The sequence below is a fragment of the Triticum urartu genome, chromosome 5A, assembly GCF_056163025.1.
Source record: "Triticum urartu cultivar PI428250 chromosome 5A, HENAU_Tu73, whole genome shotgun sequence".
Lineage (NCBI taxonomy): Eukaryota > Viridiplantae > Streptophyta > Magnoliopsida > Poales > Poaceae > Triticum > Triticum urartu.
The window spans coordinates 72,353,925-72,374,013 of record NC_141877.1 but is presented as its reverse complement, the minus strand read 5'-3'; the positions used below and the strand labels follow the sequence as shown (position 1 = coordinate 72,374,013).

General features: G+C 48.4%; 40 non-coding genes and 1 pseudogene across 40 annotated transcripts; all 41 read left to right on the top strand.

Annotated features, from left to right (window-relative positions):
• The first annotated feature begins 302 nt into the window (after positions 1-302).
• LOC147970047 (5S ribosomal RNA) lies at positions 303-421 on the top strand. Its single transcript, XR_015605455.1, has one exon. It is a non-coding gene; the product is annotated as a 5S ribosomal RNA (ribosomal RNA).
• Positions 422-785: 364 nt separating this feature from the next.
• LOC147970046 (5S ribosomal RNA) lies at positions 786-904 on the top strand. Its single transcript, XR_015605454.1, has one exon. It is a non-coding gene; the product is annotated as a 5S ribosomal RNA (ribosomal RNA).
• Positions 905-1,268: 364 nt separating this feature from the next.
• LOC147970045 (5S ribosomal RNA) lies at positions 1,269-1,387 on the top strand. The gene has a single exon (XR_015605452.1). It is a non-coding gene; the product is annotated as a 5S ribosomal RNA (ribosomal RNA).
• A 364-nt stretch (positions 1,388-1,751) lies between these two features.
• Positions 1,752-1,870, top strand: LOC147970044 (5S ribosomal RNA). The gene has a single exon (XR_015605451.1). It is a non-coding gene; the product is annotated as a 5S ribosomal RNA (ribosomal RNA).
• Positions 1,871-2,234: 364 nt separating this feature from the next.
• LOC147970043 (5S ribosomal RNA) lies at positions 2,235-2,353 on the top strand. The gene has a single exon (XR_015605450.1). It is a non-coding gene; the product is annotated as a 5S ribosomal RNA (ribosomal RNA).
• A 364-nt stretch (positions 2,354-2,717) lies between these two features.
• On the top strand, positions 2,718-2,836 carry LOC147970042 (5S ribosomal RNA). Its single transcript, XR_015605449.1, has one exon. It is a non-coding gene; the product is annotated as a 5S ribosomal RNA (ribosomal RNA).
• Positions 2,837-3,200: 364 nt separating this feature from the next.
• On the top strand, positions 3,201-3,319 carry LOC147970041 (5S ribosomal RNA). The gene has a single exon (XR_015605448.1). It is a non-coding gene; the product is annotated as a 5S ribosomal RNA (ribosomal RNA).
• Positions 3,320-3,683: 364 nt separating this feature from the next.
• LOC147970040 (5S ribosomal RNA) lies at positions 3,684-3,802 on the top strand. The gene has a single exon (XR_015605447.1). It is a non-coding gene; the product is annotated as a 5S ribosomal RNA (ribosomal RNA).
• Positions 3,803-4,166: 364 nt separating this feature from the next.
• Positions 4,167-4,285, top strand: LOC147970039 (5S ribosomal RNA). Its single transcript, XR_015605446.1, has one exon. It is a non-coding gene; the product is annotated as a 5S ribosomal RNA (ribosomal RNA).
• Positions 4,286-4,649: 364 nt separating this feature from the next.
• Positions 4,650-4,768, top strand: LOC147970038 (5S ribosomal RNA). The gene has a single exon (XR_015605445.1). It is a non-coding gene; the product is annotated as a 5S ribosomal RNA (ribosomal RNA).
• Positions 4,769-5,132: 364 nt separating this feature from the next.
• LOC147970037 (5S ribosomal RNA) lies at positions 5,133-5,251 on the top strand. Its single transcript, XR_015605444.1, has one exon. It is a non-coding gene; the product is annotated as a 5S ribosomal RNA (ribosomal RNA).
• Positions 5,252-5,615: 364 nt separating this feature from the next.
• LOC147970036 (5S ribosomal RNA) lies at positions 5,616-5,734 on the top strand. The gene has a single exon (XR_015605443.1). It is a non-coding gene; the product is annotated as a 5S ribosomal RNA (ribosomal RNA).
• Positions 5,735-6,098: 364 nt separating this feature from the next.
• Positions 6,099-6,217, top strand: LOC147970035 (5S ribosomal RNA). Its single transcript, XR_015605441.1, has one exon. It is a non-coding gene; the product is annotated as a 5S ribosomal RNA (ribosomal RNA).
• A 364-nt stretch (positions 6,218-6,581) lies between these two features.
• LOC147970034 (5S ribosomal RNA) lies at positions 6,582-6,700 on the top strand. Its single transcript, XR_015605440.1, has one exon. It is a non-coding gene; the product is annotated as a 5S ribosomal RNA (ribosomal RNA).
• Positions 6,701-7,064: 364 nt separating this feature from the next.
• Positions 7,065-7,183, top strand: LOC147970033 (5S ribosomal RNA). The gene has a single exon (XR_015605439.1). It is a non-coding gene; the product is annotated as a 5S ribosomal RNA (ribosomal RNA).
• Positions 7,184-7,547: 364 nt separating this feature from the next.
• Positions 7,548-7,666, top strand: LOC147970032 (5S ribosomal RNA). Its single transcript, XR_015606167.1, has one exon. It is a non-coding gene; the product is annotated as a 5S ribosomal RNA (ribosomal RNA).
• Positions 7,667-8,030: 364 nt separating this feature from the next.
• Positions 8,031-8,149, top strand: LOC147970031 (5S ribosomal RNA). Its single transcript, XR_015605438.1, has one exon. It is a non-coding gene; the product is annotated as a 5S ribosomal RNA (ribosomal RNA).
• Positions 8,150-8,513: 364 nt separating this feature from the next.
• LOC147970030 (5S ribosomal RNA) lies at positions 8,514-8,632 on the top strand. Its single transcript, XR_015605437.1, has one exon. It is a non-coding gene; the product is annotated as a 5S ribosomal RNA (ribosomal RNA).
• Positions 8,633-8,996: 364 nt separating this feature from the next.
• LOC147970029 (5S ribosomal RNA) lies at positions 8,997-9,115 on the top strand. The gene has a single exon (XR_015605436.1). It is a non-coding gene; the product is annotated as a 5S ribosomal RNA (ribosomal RNA).
• A 364-nt stretch (positions 9,116-9,479) lies between these two features.
• LOC147970028 (5S ribosomal RNA) lies at positions 9,480-9,598 on the top strand. Its single transcript, XR_015605435.1, has one exon. It is a non-coding gene; the product is annotated as a 5S ribosomal RNA (ribosomal RNA).
• Positions 9,599-9,962: 364 nt separating this feature from the next.
• On the top strand, positions 9,963-10,081 carry LOC147970027 (5S ribosomal RNA). Its single transcript, XR_015605434.1, has one exon. It is a non-coding gene; the product is annotated as a 5S ribosomal RNA (ribosomal RNA).
• Positions 10,082-10,445: 364 nt separating this feature from the next.
• LOC147970026 (5S ribosomal RNA) lies at positions 10,446-10,564 on the top strand. Its single transcript, XR_015605433.1, has one exon. It is a non-coding gene; the product is annotated as a 5S ribosomal RNA (ribosomal RNA).
• A 364-nt stretch (positions 10,565-10,928) lies between these two features.
• On the top strand, positions 10,929-11,047 carry LOC147970025 (5S ribosomal RNA). Its single transcript, XR_015605793.1, has one exon. It is a non-coding gene; the product is annotated as a 5S ribosomal RNA (ribosomal RNA).
• Positions 11,048-11,411: 364 nt separating this feature from the next.
• Positions 11,412-11,530, top strand: LOC147970024 (5S ribosomal RNA). Its single transcript, XR_015605432.1, has one exon. It is a non-coding gene; the product is annotated as a 5S ribosomal RNA (ribosomal RNA).
• Positions 11,531-11,894: 364 nt separating this feature from the next.
• On the top strand, positions 11,895-12,013 carry LOC147970023 (5S ribosomal RNA). The gene has a single exon (XR_015605430.1). It is a non-coding gene; the product is annotated as a 5S ribosomal RNA (ribosomal RNA).
• Positions 12,014-12,377: 364 nt separating this feature from the next.
• On the top strand, positions 12,378-12,496 carry LOC147970022 (5S ribosomal RNA). The gene has a single exon (XR_015605429.1). It is a non-coding gene; the product is annotated as a 5S ribosomal RNA (ribosomal RNA).
• A 364-nt stretch (positions 12,497-12,860) lies between these two features.
• LOC147970021 (5S ribosomal RNA) lies at positions 12,861-12,979 on the top strand. The gene has a single exon (XR_015605428.1). It is a non-coding gene; the product is annotated as a 5S ribosomal RNA (ribosomal RNA).
• A 364-nt stretch (positions 12,980-13,343) lies between these two features.
• LOC147970020 (5S ribosomal RNA) lies at positions 13,344-13,462 on the top strand. Its single transcript, XR_015605427.1, has one exon. It is a non-coding gene; the product is annotated as a 5S ribosomal RNA (ribosomal RNA).
• A 364-nt stretch (positions 13,463-13,826) lies between these two features.
• Positions 13,827-13,945, top strand: LOC147970019 (5S ribosomal RNA). Its single transcript, XR_015605426.1, has one exon. It is a non-coding gene; the product is annotated as a 5S ribosomal RNA (ribosomal RNA).
• A 364-nt stretch (positions 13,946-14,309) lies between these two features.
• On the top strand, positions 14,310-14,428 carry LOC147970018 (5S ribosomal RNA). The gene has a single exon (XR_015605425.1). It is a non-coding gene; the product is annotated as a 5S ribosomal RNA (ribosomal RNA).
• Positions 14,429-14,792: 364 nt separating this feature from the next.
• LOC147970017 (5S ribosomal RNA) lies at positions 14,793-14,911 on the top strand. Its single transcript, XR_015605424.1, has one exon. It is a non-coding gene; the product is annotated as a 5S ribosomal RNA (ribosomal RNA).
• A 364-nt stretch (positions 14,912-15,275) lies between these two features.
• Positions 15,276-15,394, top strand: LOC147970016 (5S ribosomal RNA). Its single transcript, XR_015605423.1, has one exon. It is a non-coding gene; the product is annotated as a 5S ribosomal RNA (ribosomal RNA).
• Positions 15,395-15,758: 364 nt separating this feature from the next.
• LOC147970015 (5S ribosomal RNA) lies at positions 15,759-15,877 on the top strand. The gene has a single exon (XR_015605422.1). It is a non-coding gene; the product is annotated as a 5S ribosomal RNA (ribosomal RNA).
• Positions 15,878-16,241: 364 nt separating this feature from the next.
• On the top strand, positions 16,242-16,360 carry LOC147970014 (5S ribosomal RNA). Its single transcript, XR_015605421.1, has one exon. It is a non-coding gene; the product is annotated as a 5S ribosomal RNA (ribosomal RNA).
• Positions 16,361-16,724: 364 nt separating this feature from the next.
• Positions 16,725-16,843, top strand: LOC147970013 (5S ribosomal RNA). The gene has a single exon (XR_015605419.1). It is a non-coding gene; the product is annotated as a 5S ribosomal RNA (ribosomal RNA).
• Positions 16,844-17,207: 364 nt separating this feature from the next.
• Positions 17,208-17,326, top strand: LOC147970012 (5S ribosomal RNA). Its single transcript, XR_015605418.1, has one exon. It is a non-coding gene; the product is annotated as a 5S ribosomal RNA (ribosomal RNA).
• A 364-nt stretch (positions 17,327-17,690) lies between these two features.
• On the top strand, positions 17,691-17,809 carry LOC147970011 (5S ribosomal RNA). The gene has a single exon (XR_015605417.1). It is a non-coding gene; the product is annotated as a 5S ribosomal RNA (ribosomal RNA).
• A 364-nt stretch (positions 17,810-18,173) lies between these two features.
• LOC147970010 (5S ribosomal RNA) lies at positions 18,174-18,292 on the top strand. Its single transcript, XR_015605416.1, has one exon. It is a non-coding gene; the product is annotated as a 5S ribosomal RNA (ribosomal RNA).
• A 364-nt stretch (positions 18,293-18,656) lies between these two features.
• Positions 18,657-18,775, top strand: LOC147970009 (5S ribosomal RNA; annotated as a pseudogene).
• A 353-nt stretch (positions 18,776-19,128) lies between these two features.
• LOC147970008 (5S ribosomal RNA) lies at positions 19,129-19,247 on the top strand. Its single transcript, XR_015605415.1, has one exon. It is a non-coding gene; the product is annotated as a 5S ribosomal RNA (ribosomal RNA).
• Positions 19,248-19,611: 364 nt separating this feature from the next.
• LOC147970007 (5S ribosomal RNA) lies at positions 19,612-19,730 on the top strand. Its single transcript, XR_015605413.1, has one exon. It is a non-coding gene; the product is annotated as a 5S ribosomal RNA (ribosomal RNA).
• The last annotated feature ends 359 nt before the right edge of the window (positions 19,731-20,089 follow it).

Below are 20,089 nucleotides of genomic sequence, written 5' to 3'. Positions count from 1 at the left end.
CTGTCATCATATTTTTGACATTTGCGATATGTTTTAGCTCGGAGCTCGTTAGTCACGCGGCTAGGGAGAGTTGGGGCGCGAAAAGCGCGTTGTGAAAGGGGTGTAAAATACGTGTTGCTGCGGTATAGAGGGAGGGGTGGAAATAGTGGTAAACTCGTCTTCGTAGTTGAGCGAGAGAGTAAGTAGTATAGGGCATTATCCATTAGTAGGCGACGGTTGTAATGGTAGTAAGAATGTATAGCCGTCTTTGCAGCGGACGTGGGAGTGGGAAGCATAAGGGATGAAGCCGGGGGTAACATGTCGGATGCGATCATACCAGCACTAAAGCACCGGATCCCATCAGAACTCCGAAGTTAAGCGTGCTTGGGCGAGAGTAGTACTAGGATGGGTGACCTCCTGGGAAGTCCTCGTGTTGCATTCCCTTTTTAATTATTTTTGTACGTACGTGAGGAACAGAACGCACGTGCGTGATATATATTAAGCCTGTCATCATATTTTTGACATTTGCGATATGTTTTAGCTCGGAGCTCGTTAGTCACGCGGCTAGGGAGAGTTGGGGCGCGAAAAGCGCGTTGTGAAAGGGGTGTAAAATACGTGTTGCTGCGGTATAGAGGGAGGGGTGGAAATAGTGGTAAACTCGTCTTCGTAGTTGAGCGAGAGAGTAAGTAGTATAGGGCATTATCCATTAGTAGGCGACGGTTGTAATGGTAGTAAGAATGTATAGCCGTCTTTGCAGCGGACGTGGGAGTGGGAAGCATAAGGGATGAAGCCGGGGGTAACATGTCGGATGCGATCATACCAGCACTAAAGCACCGGATCCCATCAGAACTCCGAAGTTAAGCGTGCTTGGGCGAGAGTAGTACTAGGATGGGTGACCTCCTGGGAAGTCCTCGTGTTGCATTCCCTTTTTAATTATTTTTGTACGTACGTGAGGAACAGAACGCACGTGCGTGATATATATTAAGCCTGTCATCATATTTTTGACATTTGCGATATGTTTTAGCTCGGAGCTCGTTAGTCACGCGGCTAGGGAGAGTTGGGGCGCGAAAAGCGCGTTGTGAAAGGGGTGTAAAATACGTGTTGCTGCGGTATAGAGGGAGGGGTGGAAATAGTGGTAAACTCGTCTTCGTAGTTGAGCGAGAGAGTAAGTAGTATAGGGCATTATCCATTAGTAGGCGACGGTTGTAATGGTAGTAAGAATGTATAGCCGTCTTTGCAGCGGACGTGGGAGTGGGAAGCATAAGGGATGAAGCCGGGGGTAACATGTCGGATGCGATCATACCAGCACTAAAGCACCGGATCCCATCAGAACTCCGAAGTTAAGCGTGCTTGGGCGAGAGTAGTACTAGGATGGGTGACCTCCTGGGAAGTCCTCGTGTTGCATTCCCTTTTTAATTATTTTTGTACGTACGTGAGGAACAGAACGCACGTGCGTGATATATATTAAGCCTGTCATCATATTTTTGACATTTGCGATATGTTTTAGCTCGGAGCTCGTTAGTCACGCGGCTAGGGAGAGTTGGGGCGCGAAAAGCGCGTTGTGAAAGGGGTGTAAAATACGTGTTGCTGCGGTATAGAGGGAGGGGTGGAAATAGTGGTAAACTCGTCTTCGTAGTTGAGCGAGAGAGTAAGTAGTATAGGGCATTATCCATTAGTAGGCGACGGTTGTAATGGTAGTAAGAATGTATAGCCGTCTTTGCAGCGGACGTGGGAGTGGGAAGCATAAGGGATGAAGCCGGGGGTAACATGTCGGATGCGATCATACCAGCACTAAAGCACCGGATCCCATCAGAACTCCGAAGTTAAGCGTGCTTGGGCGAGAGTAGTACTAGGATGGGTGACCTCCTGGGAAGTCCTCGTGTTGCATTCCCTTTTTAATTATTTTTGTACGTACGTGAGGAACAGAACGCACGTGCGTGATATATATTAAGCCTGTCATCATATTTTTGACATTTGCGATATGTTTTAGCTCGGAGCTCGTTAGTCACGCGGCTAGGGAGAGTTGGGGCGCGAAAAGCGCGTTGTGAAAGGGGTGTAAAATACGTGTTGCTGCGGTATAGAGGGAGGGGTGGAAATAGTGGTAAACTCGTCTTCGTAGTTGAGCGAGAGAGTAAGTAGTATAGGGCATTATCCATTAGTAGGCGACGGTTGTAATGGTAGTAAGAATGTATAGCCGTCTTTGCAGCGGACGTGGGAGTGGGAAGCATAAGGGATGAAGCCGGGGGTAACATGTCGGATGCGATCATACCAGCACTAAAGCACCGGATCCCATCAGAACTCCGAAGTTAAGCGTGCTTGGGCGAGAGTAGTACTAGGATGGGTGACCTCCTGGGAAGTCCTCGTGTTGCATTCCCTTTTTAATTATTTTTGTACGTACGTGAGGAACAGAACGCACGTGCGTGATATATATTAAGCCTGTCATCATATTTTTGACATTTGCGATATGTTTTAGCTCGGAGCTCGTTAGTCACGCGGCTAGGGAGAGTTGGGGCGCGAAAAGCGCGTTGTGAAAGGGGTGTAAAATACGTGTTGCTGCGGTATAGAGGGAGGGGTGGAAATAGTGGTAAACTCGTCTTCGTAGTTGAGCGAGAGAGTAAGTAGTATAGGGCATTATCCATTAGTAGGCGACGGTTGTAATGGTAGTAAGAATGTATAGCCGTCTTTGCAGCGGACGTGGGAGTGGGAAGCATAAGGGATGAAGCCGGGGGTAACATGTCGGATGCGATCATACCAGCACTAAAGCACCGGATCCCATCAGAACTCCGAAGTTAAGCGTGCTTGGGCGAGAGTAGTACTAGGATGGGTGACCTCCTGGGAAGTCCTCGTGTTGCATTCCCTTTTTAATTATTTTTGTACGTACGTGAGGAACAGAACGCACGTGCGTGATATATATTAAGCCTGTCATCATATTTTTGACATTTGCGATATGTTTTAGCTCGGAGCTCGTTAGTCACGCGGCTAGGGAGAGTTGGGGCGCGAAAAGCGCGTTGTGAAAGGGGTGTAAAATACGTGTTGCTGCGGTATAGAGGGAGGGGTGGAAATCGTGGTAAACTCGTCTTCGTAGTTGAGCGAGAGAGTAAGTAGTATAGGGCATTATCCATTAGTAGGCGACGGTTGTAATGGTAGTAAGAATGTATAGCCGTCTTTGCAGCGGACGTGGGAGTGGGAAGCATAAGGGATGAAGCCGGGGGTAACATGTCGGATGCGATCATACCAGCACTAAAGCACCGGATCCCATCAGAACTCCGAAGTTAAGCGTGCTTGGGCGAGAGTAGTACTAGGATGGGTGACCTCCTGGGAAGTCCTCGTGTTGCATTCCCTTTTTAATTATTTTTGTACGTACGTGAGGAACAGAACGCACGTGCGTGATATATATTAAGCCTGTCATCATATTTTTGACATTTGCGATATGTTTTAGCTCGGAGCTCGTTAGTCACGCGGCTAGGGAGAGTTGGGGCGCGAAAAGCGCGTTGTGAAAGGGGTGTAAAATACGTGTTGCTGCGGTATAGAGGGAGGGGTGGAAATCGTGGTAAACTCGTCTTCGTAGTTGAGCGAGAGAGTAAGTAGTATAGGGCATTATCCATTAGTAGGCGACGGTTGTAATGGTAGTAAGAATGTATAGCCGTCTTTGCAGCGGACGTGGGAGTGGGAAGCATAAGGGATGAAGCCGGGGGTAACATGTCGGATGCGATCATACCAGCACTAAAGCACCGGATCCCATCAGAACTCCGAAGTTAAGCGTGCTTGGGCGAGAGTAGTACTAGGATGGGTGACCTCCTGGGAAGTCCTCGTGTTGCATTCCCTTTTTAATTATTTTTGTACGTACGTGAGGAACAGAACGCACGTGCGTGATATATATTAAGCCTGTCATCATATTTTTGACATTTGCGATATGTTTTAGCTCGGAGCTCGTTAGTCACGCGGCTAGGGAGAGTTGGGGCGCGAAAAGCGCGTTGTGAAAGGGGTGTAAAATACGTGTTGCTGCGGTATAGAGGGAGGGGTGGAAATAGTGGTAAACTCGTCTTCGTAGTTGAGCGAGAGAGTAAGTAGTATAGGGCATTATCCATTAGTAGGCGACGGTTGTAATGGTAGTAAGAATGTATAGCCGTCTTTGCAGCGGACGTGGGAGTGGGAAGCATAAGGGATGAAGCCGGGGGTAACATGTCGGATGCGATCATACCAGCACTAAAGCACCGGATCCCATCAGAACTCCGAAGTTAAGCGTGCTTGGGCGAGAGTAGTACTAGGATGGGTGACCTCCTGGGAAGTCCTCGTGTTGCATTCCCTTTTTAATTATTTTTGTACGTACGTGAGGAACAGAACGCACGTGCGTGATATATATTAAGCCTGTCATCATATTTTTGACATTTGCGATATGTTTTAGCTCGGAGCTCGTTAGTCACGCGGCTAGGGAGAGTTGGGGCGCGAAAAGCGCGTTGTGAAAGGGGTGTAAAATACGTGTTGCTGCGGTATAGAGGGAGGGGTGGAAATAGTGGTAAACTCGTCTTCGTAGTTGAGCGAGAGAGTAAGTAGTATAGGGCATTATCCATTAGTAGGCGACGGTTGTAATGGTAGTAAGAATGTATAGCCGTCTTTGCAGCGGACGTGGGAGTGGGAAGCATAAGGGATGAAGCCGGGGGTGACATGTCGGATGCGATCATACCAGCACTAAAGCACCGGATCCCATCAGAACTCCGAAGTTAAGCGTGCTTGGGCGAGAGTAGTACTAGGATGGGTGACCTCCTGGGAAGTCCTCGTGTTGCATTCCCTTTTTAATTATTTTTGTACGTACGTGAGGAACAGAACGCACGTGCGTGATATATATTAAGCCTGTCATCATATTTTTGACATTTGCGATATGTTTTAGCTCGGAGCTCGTTAGTCACGCGGCTAGGGAGAGTTGGGGCGCGAAAAGCGCGTTGTGAAAGGGGTGTAAAATACGTGTTGCTGCGGTATAGAGGGAGGGGTGGAAATCGTGGTAAACTCGTCTTCGTAGTTGAGCGAGAGAGTAAGTAGTATAGGGCATTATCCATTAGTAGGCGACGGTTGTAATGGTAGTAAGAATGTATAGCCGTCTTTGCAGCGGACGTGGGAGTGGGAAGCATAAGGGATGAAGCCGGGGGTAACATGTCGGATGCGATCATACCAGCACTAAAGCACCGGATCCCATCAGAACTCCGAAGTTAAGCGTGCTTGGGCGAGAGTAGTACTAGGATGGGTGACCTCCTGGGAAGTCCTCGTGTTGCATTCCCTTTTTAATTATTTTTGTACGTACGTGAGGAACAGAACGCACGTGCGTGATATATATTAAGCCTGTCATCATATTTTTGACATTTGCGATATGTTTTAGCTCGGAGCTCGTTAGTCACGCGGCTAGGGAGAGTTGGGGCGCGAAAAGCGCGTTGTGAAAGGGGTGTAAAATACGTGTTGCTGCGGTATAGAGGGAGGGGTGGAAATCGTGGTAAACTCGTCTTCGTAGTTGAGCGAGAGAGTAAGTAGTATAGGGCATTATCCATTAGTAGGCGACGGTTGTAATGGTAGTAAGAATGTATAGCCGTCTTTGCAGCGGACGTGGGAGTGGGAAGCATAAGGGATGAAGCCGGGGGTGACATGTCGGATGCGATCATACCAGCACTAAAGCACCGGATCCCATCAGAACTCCGAAGTTAAGCGTGCTTGGGCGAGAGTAGTACTAGGATGGGTGACCTCCTGGGAAGTCCTCGTGTTGCATTCCCTTTTTAATTATTTTTGTACGTACGTGAGGAACAGAACGCACGTGCGTGATATATATTAAGCCTGTCATCATATTTTTGACATTTGCGATATGTTTTAGCTCGGAGCTCGTTAGTCACGCGGCTAGGGAGAGTTGGGGCGCGAAAAGCGCGTTGTGAAAGGGGTGTAAAATACGTGTTGCTGCGGTATAGAGGGAGGGGTGGAAATCGTGGTAAACTCGTCTTCGTAGTTGAGCGAGAGAGTAAGTAGTATAGGGCATTATCCATTAGTAGGCGACGGTTGTAATGGTAGTAAGAATGTATAGCCGTCTTTGCAGCGGACGTGGGAGTGGGAAGCATAAGGGATGAAGCCGGGGGTAACATGTCGGATGCGATCATACCAGCACTAAAGCACCGGATCCCATCAGAACTCCGAAGTTAAGCGTGCTTGGGCGAGAGTAGTACTAGGATGGGTGACCTCCTGGGAAGTCCTCGTGTTGCATTCCCTTTTTAATTATTTTTGTACGTACGTGAGGAACAGAACGCACGTGCGTGATATATATTAAGCCTGTCATCATATTTTTGACATTTGCGATATGTTTTAGCTCGGAGCTCGTTAGTCACGCGGCTAGGGAGAGTTGGGGCGCGAAAAGCGCGTTGTGAAAGGGGTGTAAAATACGTGTTGCTGCGGTATAGAGGGAGGGGTGGAAATCGTGGTAAACTCGTCTTCGTAGTTGAGCGAGAGAGTAAGTAGTATAGGGCATTATCCATTAGTAGGCGACGGTTGTAATGGTAGTAAGAATGTATAGCCGTCTTTGCAGCGGACGTGGGAGTGGGAAGCATAAGGGATGAAGCCGGGGGTGACATGTCGGATGCGATCATACCAGCACTAAAGCACCGGATCCCATCAGAACTCCGAAGTTAAGCGTGCTTGGGCGAGAGTAGTACTAGGATGGGTGACCTCCTGGGAAGTCCTCGTGTTGCATTCCCTTTTTAATTATTTTTGTACGTACGTGAGGAACAGAACGCACGTGCGTGATATATATTAAGCCTGTCATCATATTTTTGACATTTGCGATATGTTTTAGCTCGGAGCTCGTTAGTCACGCGGCTAGGGAGAGTTGGGGCGCGAAAAGCGCGTTGTGAAAGGGGTGTAAAATACGTGTTGCTGCGGTATAGAGGGAGGGGTGGAAATAGTGGTAAACTCGTCTTCGTAGTTGAGCGAGAGAGTAAGTAGTATAGGGCATTATCCATTAGTAGGCGACGGTTGTAATGGTAGTAAGAATGTATAGCCGTCTTTGCAGCGGACGTGGGAGTGGGAAGCATAAGGGATGAAGCCGGGGGTAACATGTCGGATGCGATCATACCAGCACTAAAGCACCGGATCCCATCAGAACTCCGAAGTTAAGCGTGCTTGGGCGAGAGTAGTACTAGGATGGGTGACCTCCTGGGAAGTCCTCGTGTTGCATTCCCTTTTTAATTATTTTTGTACGTACGTGAGGAACAGAACGCACGTGCGTGATATATATTAAGCCTGTCATCATATTTTTGACATTTGCGATATGTTTTAGCTCGGAGCTCGTTAGTCACGCGGCTAGGGAGAGTTGGGGCGCGAAAAGCGCGTTGTGAAAGGGGTGTAAAATACGTGTTGCTGCGGTATAGAGGGAGGGGTGGAAATAGTGGTAAACTCGTCTTCGTAGTTGAGCGAGAGAGTAAGTAGTATAGGGCATTATCCATTAGTAGGCGACGGTTGTAATGGTAGTAAGAATGTATAGCCGTCTTTGCAGCGGACGTGGGAGTGGGAAGCATAAGGGATGAAGCCGGGGGTAACATGTCGGATGCGATCGTACCAGCACTAAAGCACCGGATCCCATCAGAACTCCGAAGTTAAGCGTGCTTGGGCGAGAGTAGTACTAGGATGGGTGACCTCCTGGGAAGTCCTCGTGTTGCATTCCCTTTTTAATTATTTTTGTACGTACGTGAGGAACAGAACGCACGTGCGTGATATATATTAAGCCTGTCATCATATTTTTGACATTTGCGATATGTTTTAGCTCGGAGCTCGTTAGTCACGCGGCTAGGGAGAGTTGGGGCGCGAAAAGCGCGTTGTGAAAGGGGTGTAAAATACGTGTTGCTGCGGTATAGAGGGAGGGGTGGAAATAGTGGTAAACTCGTCTTCGTAGTTGAGCGAGAGAGTAAGTAGTATAGGGCATTATCCATTAGTAGGCGACGGTTGTAATGGTAGTAAGAATGTATAGCCGTCTTTGCAGCGGACGTGGGAGTGGGAAGCATAAGGGATGAAGCCGGGGGTGACATGTCGGATGCGATCATACCAGCACTAAAGCACCGGATCCCATCAGAACTCCGAAGTTAAGCGTGCTTGGGCGAGAGTAGTACTAGGATGGGTGACCTCCTGGGAAGTCCTCGTGTTGCATTCCCTTTTTAATTATTTTTGTACGTACGTGAGGAACAGAACGCACGTGCGTGATATATATTAAGCCTGTCATCATATTTTTGACATTTGCGATATGTTTTAGCTCGGAGCTCGTTAGTCACGCGGCTAGGGAGAGTTGGGGCGCGAAAAGCGCGTTGTGAAAGGGGTGTAAAATACGTGTTGCTGCGGTATAGAGGGAGGGGTGGAAATCGTGGTAAACTCGTCTTCGTAGTTGAGCGAGAGAGTAAGTAGTATAGGGCATTATCCATTAGTAGGCGACGGTTGTAATGGTAGTAAGAATGTATAGCCGTCTTTGCAGCGGACGTGGGAGTGGGAAGCATAAGGGATGAAGCCGGGGGTGACATGTCGGATGCGATCATACCAGCACTAAAGCACCGGATCCCATCAGAACTCCGAAGTTAAGCGTGCTTGGGCGAGAGTAGTACTAGGATGGGTGACCTCCTGGGAAGTCCTCGTGTTGCATTCCCTTTTTAATTATTTTTGTACGTACGTGAGGAACAGAACGCACGTGCGTGATATATATTAAGCCTGTCATCATATTTTTGACATTTGCGATATGTTTTAGCTCGGAGCTCGTTAGTCACGCGGCTAGGGAGAGTTGGGGCGCGAAAAGCGCGTTGTGAAAGGGGTGTAAAATACGTGTTGCTGCGGTATAGAGGGAGGGGTGGAAATAGTGGTAAACTCGTCTTCGTAGTTGAGCGAGAGAGTAAGTAGTATAGGGCATTATCCATTAGTAGGCGACGGTTGTAATGGTAGTAAGAATGTATAGCCGTCTTTGCAGCGGACGTGGGAGTGGGAAGCATAAGGGATGAAGCCGGGGGTGACATGTCGGATGCGATCATACCAGCACTAAAGCACCGGATCCCATCAGAACTCCGAAGTTAAGCGTGCTTGGGCGAGAGTAGTACTAGGATGGGTGACCTCCTGGGAAGTCCTCGTGTTGCATTCCCTTTTTAATTATTTTTGTACGTACGTGAGGAACAGAACGCACGTGCGTGATATATATTAAGCCTGTCATCATATTTTTGACATTTGCGATATGTTTTAGCTCGGAGCTCGTTAGTCACGCGGCTAGGGAGAGTTGGGGCGCGAAAAGCGCGTTGTGAAAGGGGTGTAAAATACGTGTTGCTGCGGTATAGAGGGAGGGGTGGAAATCGTGGTAAACTCGTCTTCGTAGTTGAGCGAGAGAGTAAGTAGTATAGGGCATTATCCATTAGTAGGCGACGGTTGTAATGGTAGTAAGAATGTATAGCCGTCTTTGCAGCGGACGTGGGAGTGGGAAGCATAAGGGATGAAGCCGGGGGTGACATGTCGGATGCGATCATACCAGCACTAAAGCACCGGATCCCATCAGAACTCCGAAGTTAAGCGTGCTTGGGCGAGAGTAGTACTAGGATGGGTGACCTCCTGGGAAGTCCTCGTGTTGCATTCCCTTTTTAATTATTTTTGTACGTACGTGAGGAACAGAACGCACGTGCGTGATATATATTAAGCCTGTCATCATATTTTTGACATTTGCGATATGTTTTAGCTCGGAGCTCGTTAGTCACGCGGCTAGGGAGAGTTGGGGCGCGAAAAGCGCGTTGTGAAAGGGGTGTAAAATACGTGTTGCTGCGGTATAGAGGGAGGGGTGGAAATCGTGGTAAACTCGTCTTCGTAGTTGAGCGAGAGAGTAAGTAGTATAGGGCATTATCCATTAGTAGGCGACGGTTGTAATGGTAGTAAGAATGTATAGCCGTCTTTGCAGCGGACGTGGGAGTGGGAAGCATAAGGGATGAAGCCGGGGGTGACATGTCGGATGCGATCATACCAGCACTAAAGCACCGGATCCCATCAGAACTCCGAAGTTAAGCGTGCTTGGGCGAGAGTAGTACTAGGATGGGTGACCTCCTGGGAAGTCCTCGTGTTGCATTCCCTTTTTAATTATTTTTGTACGTACGTGAGGAACAGAACGCACGTGCGTGATATATATTAAGCCTGTCATCATATTTTTGACATTTGCGATATGTTTTAGCTCGGAGCTCGTTAGTCACGCGGCTAGGGAGAGTTGGGGCGCGAAAAGCGCGTTGTGAAAGGGGTGTAAAATACGTGTTGCTGCGGTATAGAGGGAGGGGTGGAAATCGTGGTAAACTCGTCTTCGTAGTTGAGCGAGAGAGTAAGTAGTATAGGGCATTATCCATTAGTAGGCGACGGTTGTAATGGTAGTAAGAATGTATAGCCGTCTTTGCAGCGGACGTGGGAGTGGGAAGCATAAGGGATGAAGCCGGGGGTGACATGTCGGATGCGATCATACCAGCACTAAAGCACCGGATCCCATCAGAACTCCGAAGTTAAGCGTGCTTGGGCGAGAGTAGTACTAGGATGGGTGACCTCCTGGGAAGTCCTCGTGTTGCATTCCCTTTTTAATTATTTTTGTACGTACGTGAGGAACAGAACGCACGTGCGTGATATATATTAAGCCTGTCATCATATTTTTGACATTTGCGATATGTTTTAGCTCGGAGCTCGTTAGTCACGCGGCTAGGGAGAGTTGGGGCGCGAAAAGCGCGTTGTGAAAGGGGTGTAAAATACGTGTTGCTGCGGTATAGAGGGAGGGGTGGAAATCGTGGTAAACTCGTCTTCGTAGTTGAGCGAGAGAGTAAGTAGTATAGGGCATTATCCATTAGTAGGCGACGGTTGTAATGGTAGTAAGAATGTATAGCCGTCTTTGCAGCGGACGTGGGAGTGGGAAGCATAAGGGATGAAGCCGGGGGTGACATGTCGGATGTGATCATACCAGCACTAAAGCACCGGATCCCATCAGAACTCCGAAGTTAAGCGTGCTTGGGCGAGAGTAGTACTAGGATGGGTGACCTCCTGGGAAGTCCTCGTGTTGCATTCCCTTTTTAATTATTTTTGTACGTACGTGAGGAACAGAACGCACGTGCGTGATATATATTAAGCCTGTCATCATATTTTTGACATTTGCGATATGTTTTAGCTCGGAGCTCGTTAGTCACGCGGCTAGGGAGAGTTGGGGCGCGAAAAGCGCGTTGTGAAAGGGGTGTAAAATACGTGTTGCTGCGGTATAGAGGGAGGGGTGGAAATCGTGGTAAACTCGTCTTCGTAGTTGAGCGAGAGAGTAAGTAGTATAGGGCATTATCCATTAGTAGGCGACGGTTGTAATGGTAGTAAGAATGTATAGCCGTCTTTGCAGCGGACGTGGGAGTGGGAAGCATAAGGGATGAAGCCGGGGGTGACATGTCGGATGCGATCATACCAGCACTAAAGCACCGGATCCCATCAGAACTCCGAAGTTAAGCGTGCTTGGGCGAGAGTAGTACTAGGATGGGTGACCTCCTGGGAAGTCCTCGTGTTGCATTCCCTTTTTAATTATTTTTGTACGTACGTGAGGAACAGAACGCACGTGCGTGATATATATTAAGCCTGTCATCATATTTTTGACATTTGCGATATGTTTTAGCTCGGAGCTCGTTAGTCACGCGGCTAGGGAGAGTTGGGGCGCGAAAAGCGCGTTGTGAAAGGGGTGTAAAATACGTGTTGCTGCGGTATAGAGGGAGGGGTGGAAATAGTGGTAAACTCGTCTTCGTAGTTGAGCGAGAGAGTAAGTAGTATAGGGCATTATCCATTAGTAGGCGACGGTTGTAATGGTAGTAAGAATGTATAGCCGTCTTTGCAGCGGACGTGGGAGTGGGAAGCATAAGGGATGAAGCCGGGGGTGACATGTCGGATGCGATCATACCAGCACTAAAGCACCGGATCCCATCAGAACTCCGAAGTTAAGCGTGCTTGGGCGAGAGTAGTACTAGGATGGGTGACCTCCTGGGAAGTCCTCGTGTTGCATTCCCTTTTTAATTATTTTTGTACGTACGTGAGGAACAGAACGCACGTGCGTGATATATATTAAGCCTGTCATCATATTTTTGACATTTGCGATATGTTTTAGCTCGGAGCTCGTTAGTCACGCGGCTAGGGAGAGTTGGGGCGCGAAAAGCGCGTTGTGAAAGGGGTGTAAAATACGTGTTGCTGCGGTATAGAGGGAGGGGTGGAAATAGTGGTAAACTCGTCTTCGTAGTTGAGCGAGAGAGTAAGTAGTATAGGGCATTATCCATTAGTAGGCGACGGTTGTAATGGTAGTAAGAATGTATAGCCGTCTTTGCAGCGGACGTGGGAGTGGGAAGCATAAGGGATGAAGCCGGGGGTAACATGTCGGATGCGATCATACCAGCACTAAAGCACCGGATCCCATCAGAACTCCGAAGTTAAGCGTGCTTGGGCGAGAGTAGTACTAGGATGGGTGACCTCCTGGGAAGTCCTCGTGTTGCATTCCCTTTTTAATTATTTTTGTACGTACGTGAGGAACAGAACGCACGTGCGTGATATATATTAAGCCTGTCATCATATTTTTGACATTTGCGATATGTTTTAGCTCGGAGCTCGTTAGTCACGCGGCTAGGGAGAGTTGGGGCGCGAAAAGCGCGTTGTGAAAGGGGTGTAAAATACGTGTTGCTGCGGTATAGAGGGAGGGGTGGAAATAGTGGTAAACTCGTCTTCGTAGTTGAGCGAGAGAGTAAGTAGTATAGGGCATTATCCATTAGTAGGCGACGGTTGTAATGGTAGTAAGAATGTATAGCCGTCTTTGCAGCGGACGTGGGAGTGGGAAGCATAAGGGATGAAGCCGGGGGTAACATGTCGGATGCGATCATACCAGCACTAAAGCACCGGATCCCATCAGAACTCCGAAGTTAAGCGTGCTTGGGCGAGAGTAGTACTAGGATGGGTGACCTCCTGGGAAGTCCTCGTGTTGCATTCCCTTTTTAATTATTTTTGTACGTACGTGAGGAACAGAACGCACGTGCGTGATATATATTAAGCCTGTCATCATATTTTTGACATTTGCGATATGTTTTAGCTCGGAGCTCGTTAGTCACGCGGCTAGGGAGAGTTGGGGCGCGAAAAGCGCGTTGTGAAAGGGGTGTAAAATACGTGTTGCTGCGGTATAGAGGGAGGGGTGGAAATAGTGGTAAACTCGTCTTCGTAGTTGAGCGAGAGAGTAAGTAGTATAGGGCATTATCCATTAGTAGGCGACGGTTGTAATGGTAGTAAGAATGTATAGCCGTCTTTGCAGCGGACGTGGGAGTGGGAAGCATAAGGGATGAAGCCGGGGGTAACATGTCGGATGCGATCATACCAGCACTAAAGCACCGGATCCCATCAGAACTCCGAAGTTAAGCGTGCTTGGGCGAGAGTAGTACTAGGATGGGTGACCTCCTGGGAAGTCCTCGTGTTGCATTCCCTTTTTAATTATTTTTGTACGTACGTGAGGAACAGAACGCACGTGCGTGATATATATTAAGCCTGTCATCATATTTTTGACATTTGCGATATGTTTTAGCTCGGAGCTCGTTAGTCACGCGGCTAGGGAGAGTTGGGGCGCGAAAAGCGCGTTGTGAAAGGGGTGTAAAATACGTGTTGCTGCGGTATAGAGGGAGGGGTGGAAATAGTGGTAAACTCGTCTTCGTAGTTGAGCGAGAGAGTAAGTAGTATAGGGCATTATCCATTAGTAGGCGACGGTTGTAATGGTAGTAAGAATGTATAGCCGTCTTTGCAGCGGACGTGGGAGTGGGAAGCATAAGGGATGAAGCCGGGGGTGACATGTCGGATGCGATCATACCAGCACTAAAGCACCGGATCCCATCAGAACTCCGAAGTTAAGCGTGCTTGGGCGAGAGTAGTACTAGGATGGGTGACCTCCTGGGAAGTCCTCGTGTTGCATTCCCTTTTTAATTATTTTTGTACGTACGTGAGGAACAGAACGCACGTGCGTGATATATATTAAGCCTGTCATCATATTTTTGACATTTGCGATATGTTTTAGCTCGGAGCTCGTTAGTCACGCGGCTAGGGAGAGTTGGGGCGCGAAAAGCGCGTTGTGAAAGGGGTGTAAAATACGTGTTGCTGCGGTATAGAGGGAGGGGTGGAAATAGTGGTAAACTCGTCTTCGTAGTTGAGCGAGAGAGTAAGTAGTATAGGGCATTATCCATTAGTAGGCGACGGTTGTAATGGTAGTAAGAATGTATAGCCGTCTTTGCAGCGGACGTGGGAGTGGGAAGCATAAGGGATGAAGCCGGGGGTAACATGTCGGATGCGATCATACCAGCACTAAAGCACCGGATCCCATCAGAACTCCGAAGTTAAGCGTGCTTGGGCGAGAGTAGTACTAGGATGGGTGACCTCCTGGGAAGTCCTCGTGTTGCATTCCCTTTTTAATTATTTTTGTACGTACGTGAGGAACAGAACGCACGTGCGTGATATATATTAAGCCTGTCATCATATTTTTGACATTTGCGATATGTTTTAGCTCGGAGCTCGTTAGTCACGCGGCTAGGGAGAGTTGGGGCGCGAAAAGCGCGTTGTGAAAGGGGTGTAAAATACGTGTTGCTGCGGTATAGAGGGAGGGGTGGAAATAGTGGTAAACTCGTCTTCGTAGTTGAGCGAGAGAGTAAGTAGTATAGGGCATTATCCATTAGTAGGCGACGGTTGTAATGGTAGTAAGAATGTATAGCCGTCTTTGCAGCGGACGTGGGAGTGGGAAGCATAAGGGATGAAGCCGGGGGTAACATGTCGGATGCGATCATACCAGCACTAAAGCACCGGATCCCATCAGAACTCCGAAGTTAAGCGTGCTTGGGCGAGAGTAGTACTAGGATGGGTGACCTCCTGGGAAGTCCTCGTGTTGCATTCCCTTTTTAATTATTTTTGTACGTACGTGAGGAACAGAACGCACGTGCGTGATATATATTAAGCCTGTCATCATATTTTTGACATTTGCGATATGTTTTAGCTCGGAGCTCGTTAGTCACGCGGCTAGGGAGAGTTGGGGCGCGAAAAGCGCGTTGTGAAAGGGGTGTAAAATACGTGTTGCTGCGGTATAGAGGGAGGGGTGGAAATAGTGGTAAACTCGTCTTCGTAGTTGAGCGAGAGAGTAAGTAGTATAGGGCATTATCCATTAGTAGGCGACGGTTGTAATGGTAGTAAGAATGTATAGCCGTCTTTGCAGCGGACGTGGGAGTGGGAAGCATAAGGGATGAAGCCGGGGGTGACATGTCGGATGCGATCATACCAGCACTAAAGCACCGGATCCCATCAGAACTCCGAAGTTAAGCGTGCTTGGGCGAGAGTAGTACTAGGATGGGTGACCTCCTGGGAAGTCCTCGTGTTGCATTCCCTTTTTAATTATTTTTGTACGTACGTGAGGAACAGAACGCACGTGCGTGATATATATTAAGCCTGTCATCATATTTTTGACATTTGCGATATGTTTTAGCTCGGAGCTCGTTAGTCACGCGGCTAGGGAGAGTTGGGGCGCGAAAAGCGCGTTGTGAAAGGGGTGTAAAATACGTGTTGCTGCGGTATAGAGGGAGGGGTGGAAATAGTGGTAAACTCGTCTTCGTAGTTGAGCGAGAGAGTAAGTAGTATAGGGCATTATCCATTAGTAGGCGACGGTTGTAATGGTAGTAAGAATGTATAGCCGTCTTTGCAGCGGACGTGGGAGTGGGAAGCATAAGGGATGAAGCCGGGGGTAACATGTCGGATGCGATCATACCAGCACTAAAGCACCGGATCCCATCAGAACTCCGAAGTTAAGCGTGCTTGGGCGAGAGTAGTACTAGGATGGGTGACCTCCTGGGAAGTCCTCGTGTTGCATTCCCTTTTTAATTATTTTTGTACGTACGTGAGGAACAGAACGCACGTGCGTGATATATATTAAGCCTGTCATCATATTTTTGACATTTGCGATATGTTTTAGCTCGGAGCTCGTTAGTCACGCGGCTAGGGAGAGTTGGGGCGCGAAAAGCGCGTTGTGAAAGGGGTGTAAAATACGTGTTGCTGCGGTATAGAGGGAGGGGTGGAAATAGTGGTAAACTCGTCTTCGTAGTTGAGCGAGAGAGTAAGTAGTATAGGGCATTATCCATTAGTAGGCGAGGGTTGTAATGGTAGTAAGAATGTATAGCCGTCTTTGCAGCGGACGTGGGAGTGGGAAGCATAAGGGATGAAGCCGGGGGTAACATGTCGGATGCGATCATACCAGCACTAAAGCACCGGATCCCATCAGAACTCCGAAGTTAAGCGTGCTTGGGCGAGAGTAGTACTAGGATGGGTGACCTCCTGGGAAGTCCTCGTGTTGCATTCCCTTTTTAATTATTTTTGTACGTACGTGAGGAACAGAACGCACGTGCGTGATATATATTAAGCCTGTCATCATATTTTTGACATTTGCGATATGTTTTAGCTCGGAGCTCGTTAGTCACGCGGCTAGGGAGAGTTGGGGCGCGAAAAGCGCGTTGTGAAAGGGGTGTAAAATACGTGTTGCTGCGGTATAGAGGGAGGGGTGGAAATAGTGGTAAACTCGTCTTCGTAGTTGAGCGAGAGAGTAAGTAGTATAGGGCATTATCCATTAGTAGGCGACGGTTGTAATGGTAGTAAGAATGTATAGCCGTCTTTGCAGCGGACGTGGGAGTGGGAAGCATAAGGGATGAAGCCGGGGGTGACATGTCGGATGCGATCATACCAGCACTAAAGCACCGGATCCCATCAGAACTCCGAAGTTAAGCGTGCTTGGGCGAGAGTAGTACTAGGATGGGTGACCTCCTGGGAAGTCCTCGTGTTGCATTCCCTTTTTAATTATTTTTGTACGTACGTGAGGAACAGAACGCACGTGCGTGATATATATTAAGCCTCTCATCATATTTTTGACATTTGCGATATGTTTTAGCTCGGAGCTCGTTAGTCACGCGGCTAGGGAGAGTTGGGGCGCGAAAAGCGCGTTGTGAAAGGGGTGTAAAATACGTGTTGCTGCGGTATAGAGGGAGGGGTGGAAATAGTGGTAAACTCGTCTTCGTAGTTGAGCGAGAGAGTAAGTAGTATAGGGCATTATCCATTAGTAGGCGACGGTTGTAATGGTAGTAAGAATGTATAGCCGTCTTTGCAGCGGACGTGGGAGTGGGAAGCATAAGGGATGAAGCCGGGGGTAACATGTCGGATGCGATCATACCAGCACTAAAGCACCGGATCCCATCAGAACTCCGAAGTTAAGCGTGCTTGGGCGAGAGTAGTACTAGGATGGGTGACCTCCTGGGAAGTCCTCGTGTTGCATTCCCTTTTTAATTATTTTTGTACGTACGTGAGGAACAGAACGCACGTGCGTGATATATATTAAGCCTGTCATCATATTTTTGACATTTGCGATATGTTTTAGCTCGGAGCTCGTTAGTCACGCGGCTAGGGAGAGTTGGGGCGCGAAAAGCGCGTTGTGAAAGGGGTGTAAAATACGTGTTGCTGCGGTATAGAGGGAGGGGTGGAAATAGTGGTAAACTCGTCTTCGTAGTTGAGCGAGAGAGTAAGTAGTATAGGGCATTATCCATTAGTAGGCGACGGTTGTAATGGTAGTAAGAATGTATAGCCGTCTTTGCAGCGGACGTGGGAGTGGGAAGCATAAGGGATGAAGCCGGGGGTAACATGTCGGATGCGATCATACCAGCACTAAAGCACCGGATCCCATCAGAACTCCGAAGTTAAGCGTGCTTGGGCGAGAGTAGTACTAGGATGGGTGACCTCCTGGGAAGTCCTCGTGTTGCATTCCCTTTTTAATTATTTTTGTACGTACGTGAGGAACAGAACGCACGTGCGTGATATATATTAAGCCTGTCATCATATTTTTGACATTTGCGATATGTTTTAGCTCGGAGCTCGTTAGTCACGCGGCTAGGGAGAGTTGGGGCGCGAAAAGCGCGTTGTGAAAGGGGTGTAAAATACGTGTTGCTGCGGTATAGAGGGAGGGGTGGAAATAGTGGTAAACTCGTCTTCGTAGTTGAGCGAGAGAGTAAGTAGTATAGGGCATTATCCATTAGTAGGCGACGGTTGTAATGGTAGTAAGAATGTATAGCCGTCTTTGCAGCGGACGTGGGAGTGGGAAGCATAAGGGATGAAGCCGGGGGTAACATGTCGGATGCGATCATACCAGCACTAAAGCACCGGATCCCATCAGAACTCCGAAGTTAAGCGTGCTTGGGCGAGAGTAGTACTAGGATGGGTGACCTCCTGGGAAGTCCTCGTGTTGCATTCCCTTTTTAATTATTTTTGTACGTACGTGAGGAACAGAACGCACGTGCGTGATATATATTAAGCCTGTCATCATATTTTTGACATTTGCGATATGTTTTAGCTCGGAGCTCGTTAGTCACGCGGCTAGGGAGAGTTGGGGCGCGAAAAGCGCGTTGTGAAAGGGGTGTAAAATACGTGTTGCTGCGGTATAGAGGGAGGGGTGGAAATAGTGGTAAACTCGTCTTCGTAGTTGAGCGAGAGAGTAAGTAGTATAGGGCATTATCCATTAGTAGGCGACGGTTGTAATGGTAGTAAGAATGTATAGCCGTCTTTGCAGCGGACGTGGGAGTGGGAAGCATAAGGGATGAAGCCGGGGGTAACATGTCGGATGCGATCATACCAGCACTAAAGCACCGGATCCCATCAGAACTCCGAAGTTAAGCGTGCTTGGGCGAGAGTAGTACTAGGATGGGTGACCTCCTGGGAAGTCCTCCCTTTTTAATTATTTTTGTACGTACGTGAGGAACAGAACGCACGTGCGTGATATATATTAAGCCTGTCATCATATTTTTGACATTTGCGATATGTTTTAGCTCGGAGCTCGTTAGTCACGCGGCTAGGGAGAGTTGGGGCGCGAAAAGCGCGTTGTGAAAGGGGTGTAAAATACGTGTTGCTGCGGTATAGAGGGAGGGGTGGAAATAGTGGTAAACTCGTCTTCGTAGTTGAGCGAGAGAGTAAGTAGTATAGGGCATTATCCATTAGTAGGCGACGGTTGTAATGGTAGTAAGAATGTATAGCCGTCTTTGCAGCGGACGTGGGAGTGGGAAGCATAAGGGATGAAGCCGGGGGTAACATGTCGGATGCGATCATACCAGCACTAAAGCACCGGATCCCATCAGAACTCCGAAGTTAAGCGTGCTTGGGCGAGAGTAGTACTAGGATGGGTGACCTCCTGGGAAGTCCTCGTGTTGCATTCCCTTTTTAATTATTTTTGTACGTACGTGAGGAACAGAACGCACGTGCGTGATATATATTAAGCCTGTCATCATATTTTTGACATTTGCGATATGTTTTAGCTCGGAGCTCGTTAGTCACGCGGCTAGGGAGAGTTGGGGCGCGAAAAGCGCGTTGTGAAAGGGGTGTAAAATACGTGTTGCTGCGGTATAGAGGGAGGGGTGGAAATAGTGGTAAACTCGTCTTCGTAGTTGAGCGAGAGAGTAAGTAGTATAGGGCATTATCCATTAGTAGGCGACGGTTGTAATGGTAGTAAGAATGTATAGCCGTCTTTGCAGCGGACGTGGGAGTGGGAAGCATAAGGGATGAAGCCGGGGGTAACATGTCGGATGCGATCATACCAGCACTAAAGCACCGGATCCCATCAGAACTCCGAAGTTAAGCGTGCTTGGGCGAGAGTAGTACTAGGATGGGTGACCTCCTGGGAAGTCCTCGTGTTGCATTCCCTTTTTAATTATTTTTGTACGTACGTGAGGAACAGAACGCACGTGCGTGATATATATTAAGCCTGTCATCATATTTTTGACATTTGCGATATGTTTTAGCTCGGAGCTCGTTAGTCACGCGGCTAGGGAGAGTTGGGGCGCGAAAAGCGCGTTGTGAAAGGGGTGTAAAATACGTGTTGCTGCGGTATAGAGGGAGGGGTGGAAATAGTGGTAAACTCGTCTTCGTAGTTGAGCGAGAGAGTAAGTAGTATAGGGCATTATCCATTAGTAGGCGACGGTTGTAATGGTAGTAAGAATGTATAGCCGTCTTTGCAGCGGACGTGGGAGTGGGAAGCATAAGGGATGAAGCCGGGGGTAAC